Genomic DNA, 4458 nt, shown 5'->3' with positions numbered 1-4458 from the left:
TTCTTGTTCGTCTGCGTTCAAAGGACAGAAGGAAGCGACTCAGACTAAAGATCGACGAATACATCTTCTTGTATATTCTTAAGGCAATTTGGAAGCCTAAGTAGGAAATAAGAACTTCTTAGTATGAAATTGTATTATTCATTTGCATTATAATGATATATCTATGAATGTTTTTATATCCATATTCGATGTTTGCTTATATCTTGTAAAATATGCTTAGAGATTGAAATTTAAGTTTATTTATGAATAAAGAGTAGTTTAGGTTTAGATCCTAGATTGGCGTCTTTACAAAATACTAGAAGAAGCCTCTAAAAAATGAAGAAAGAAGCCTCTAAAAACGCTTGGAAGAAATTGCGCTGCAAAGGGTTTTTGAACGATTAGAACACTGTTTAATATAACTTTAGGTAAGGATTCTCAATGTATCTCGAGCTTACAGCTTCTCTAGTCAAGTTTGCTTACAGTGAAGATGTTTTGGTAGAACTCGTCAAATATTTGATTCCTGCTTATCACGATATTGACACCATATGCCCCATTTTAATTGAAGCACGCAAAACCACATTAAAATCTGGGATAAGTTTCAGCCTAGTTGTCAACATCTTACTGAATGGAATCTAGTCCATGATATCGTGTGCTAAACTGCACTTATCATGTATCTCACCTACAATTCGCCCTGCTACATGGTTTTCTATGGTAAATACTTACCCACATTTTCATGTGGCTAGATTTTCTTCAATATTGTCGAAGAAGTTCTGGACTTTGCAACCAAAAGGATAAAGGGGTTTTTTCAAGTGCGGTGAGCGAAATAACACATACGTTTCGAATTATAGGTTTGCGTGGGTTCAGCTAAACAATTCTCAACCTTATAGCATAAAAAAATGGATGGAATTGAGACGAAAAATTCTTATGTCTCACCATTTTGTTGGAGCTGTCTTTAGGATATTTTGGATTAAGTCTCTAATCTTTGCTTTCTATATTTGCGATTCTCCGTGACCTACTGTTTTTGGCATTCAAAATCCATCCTTGGTTTCTTTGGGGTGCTAATCTCAGCATGAATCTTCCATAAGGTCAGTGTTCTGTACTTCTGTCTCATCTTAACTTCTAGCTGCAGCTAATTCCCAAGTTTCAACTGATGTTTAACATTCATACGTTTTGAAAAATATATATTCATTTTGAACTTCAGTTTATAGATGACGTGAGTTATATTCGTGACGGCCCTTTTTAGTTTATTTTACATAGGTATTTGTTTTCTACTAAATTAATATTTGGCTCAGGTTGGCATCATTTTCTCATCACGTGCCCTTTGGTCTAGCTCGTATTTTGAACTTATCTGCAACAAGGGAAACACAAAGGCAAGATGGTATAATTTCCAATCTTTATCCTTGATCCTACGCCTTTTGATGTTTTGAGATGCAGCTTAGTTGCTCTGTTTTTGATGTTTTTTAAGAAAACAAAAGCACCTTTAATGAATAACGTTGTTCCCAGTGTTGGAAAAAGTAATCCCAACGACCATACTAAATGCAATCACATGTCAAACTACAAATGGAGGCAGGTAGAAAGAACTCAAAAGCATCTAATTACTAGCAGTCCCAAAGTCAAATCAACGGTTTCGTATGAGATTTTTTTGGCTGAAGCAGGAATGTTTCCAGCATCAGCAATAATTTGTCTAATAAGTTACTTAAAAAAGTTGAAAACATGGATTGACATCATTGGCCCAAAATGGTTGTTGAAGAGGAATCAAAGCAAAGAAAGAAGTCTTGGATGAAACAGAACAGCAAGTGGAAATTTATAATAGAGAAATTTAGGACTGCCATATGGTCAAAACAAATTTGTTGAAAAAAAGCTCATTATGTTAGAGAGTTCAACCCCACATGGGAACATGGTGAAAAAGATTATCTGAGGGTCACAATTAAGGGATTGGCTAGGCTTTTAGTTGCGCAGCTGAGAACCAGTTCACACTATCTTAGGTGTGAGACAGGCAGATGGATGGTCCCCAAAGAAGAATGAGAAGATAGAACTAGTATTTTCTGCAACAGAAGGGTGGTTGAAACAGAATGGCATTTTATCATGGAATGTGCTGCTTATGAAGATATCCGCATTCAATATAAAAACGATGTAGAGGTTGGTAGTCTAAATGAGCTATTTGAGGAGACAATGCTTCACAAAAATGCTGGCTTGTTGATTAAGATTCGCAACAAGAGAATTGACATTAAAAAAGAACTTGCAAATTGTTAGAGTTTCAACTCTTGATCCCTTAGACTGTTGGTCTCGTGGACATTACTAAAATTCCTTCATTCATGTCCATCCTGCAACAACTGGACAGGGAGCACCTGAAGCAGTTAATACATGAAGACTTAATCAATGATTTGCCTTATCTCCTCTGCCCTCTTTTTCAGGCTTGTTCTTATCAACAACTTTATTATTTGCTAGGAGCCCATATGCAGCCCATGCTCTATAATGCTCATGAATAAAGGCCTTTATTTATGTTTTGAAGCAGTGGTACATTATAAATGTATGTTTGGACCTCGATTTATGTTTTGAAGCAATGGTATATTATAAATGTATGTTTGGACATTGTTGATGCAAGTAAACAGCAGGTCTGATTTTATTTCTCCGTTTATTGTAAGAGCATAGCCCTATTTTCTTCGAGTAGAAGCAAACAGCAGTCTTGCTTTCTAAAGAGCAGCAACAGTAGTTCTGTATTTTTTCTGTAAGAGTATGTCGAATAATCTGTAAGAGTAGTGTAGCAACAATAGTTCTGTATTTTTAGTGTTTTTAGTTCCTGCCATAGCATGGAACTATAGCAGAGGGTTCAAAATCAAACAGTGATTAAATTGATCTTTCACAGCCAATCACAACATAATATTATTTCAAAATATTTTCTCTTTTGCAATGTTTATTAAAAAAACTGATCGACATTTAACTAAAATTAATTTTGGCAGGCTTCGATTGTGGCATGCACGGCTATCAATTCAACAGACTGCATGAGTTCTGAAGACGAGACTGATTTGTTTCATTCTCGTTGGATTGGGATTCGACGATAGCAGATTGTCAGAGAGAAAACACCGTTTTTCATATGAGAGAACGCACCAATATTGAGGAGTCTGAACGTGAGCAGAGGTTTGTTGGGTGTTGCAGATTGTCAGCTCTTCTCTAACATTACGAGGCAACAAAAAATTAATCTGCATGGAATGCAGGCTACAGATACAGGTGGTAAGTTTTTCGGACAATAGGGTGTTATGTGCATTGCATGTAGTTGTTCATGAAAACTTCTCACGGCAACTACGCCCGTTAGCACAGTAATCATATATCATTCCTTGTAGAACCAGGTAGGAATCCTTTATTATCGGCTTCATCTTCCTGTGTATGCTGTGTAGTAGAAGGAGATAGGTCTTCTTTATTGTCGATCATATATTCACCAAGCAACTCCAGGATATGAATTCTGATCTTGTATATCCGGCTGCCAGCTTCCCGCCTTACCTTAAAAGGAGATAAGTTCTCTACTGCAGACTCACAGCGCCTCCCCAGTGCCAGCCTGATTTTTCTCAAAACCCAGAGTATATTTCAATGTAAAGTACGATTTAATTTTTATGTAGGTTAGTTGTGGATCACAAATCGTTTTCTGAAAATGAATACCTAAAAAAGTATAGCAAGTGCAAATTAACAATAGTAACTAAAGGGCAGCTTAAGATATCCAAGTTTAGAACACCTAAACTGCATGGTACAGGCTTACTGAATGTACCAATTACAGATCATTTTTAACAAAAACACCCTGCCAACTTTGGCAGGAACTACGCTGCATTGCAGCCCTTGTTTTTTTTGGGTAAGCAGCAACTCTATCCTCTGCAAGTGTGCACCTTTGTTTTTCTAATAAGAGCATCAGCCTTGTTTTTTTATTGAATTCCATTGTGCAATTTCTCTGGGTTCATAATAGAAAGAGCTGAAACTATGTTGATCCATTGTAACGCTGTTTGAACTTTTTTAATATTATCTATCTCTTGGTCTTTCTTCCTTCACCCAGTTATTTCATCCATCAAAGACTACAGATTTTTAATGATTGATTGTGGGTTGTTGGAAGGCACCAGATTTGTGTGCTCACATTTTTCTTTTCCAGGTTCGATTTCTTCTGACAAGGTTCCATGCTTTAATGTTTTCACAAGCAAAATAAAATAGAACAACTACGAAATTGTAGAATCTGAAACTACTCTGTCTCCTCTGAGCCAACTGATTAATCAAATAAAATAGCCAAAAAATACAGCAATTTTTTGGCTATTTTATTTGATTAATCAGTTGGCTCAGAGGAGACAGAGCAGTTTCAGATTCTACAGGTGGTATTAGAGCATTAGAAAAAATTTTGGGCATGAGATTGTGGGATCAGGTCAATAGTGTTTGTGGAGAGTTGAAGACCGCAGAAGATGCCAGTTGAACTTGAGGGTGAAGCCGCTGGTTGAAGATTAATTG

General features: G+C 36.5%; 1 long non-coding RNA gene across 1 annotated transcript; it reads left to right on the top strand.

Moving 5' to 3' along the window:
* The first annotated feature begins 295 nt into the window (after positions 1–295).
* Positions 296–4204, top strand: LOC131042737 (uncharacterized). Its single transcript, XR_009372173.1, has 3 exons — positions 296–1064; positions 1272–1357; positions 2940–4204. It is a non-coding gene; the product is annotated as an uncharacterized LOC131042737 (long non-coding RNA).
* The last annotated feature ends 254 nt before the right edge of the window (positions 4205–4458 follow it).

Source organism: Cryptomeria japonica, chromosome 1, assembly GCF_030272615.1.
Source record: "Cryptomeria japonica chromosome 1, Sugi_1.0, whole genome shotgun sequence".
Taxonomy (NCBI): domain Eukaryota; kingdom Viridiplantae; phylum Streptophyta; class Pinopsida; order Cupressales; family Cupressaceae; genus Cryptomeria; species Cryptomeria japonica.
The sequence above is the reverse complement of the archived record's forward strand: the minus strand, read 5'-3'. Positions and strand labels throughout refer to the sequence as shown.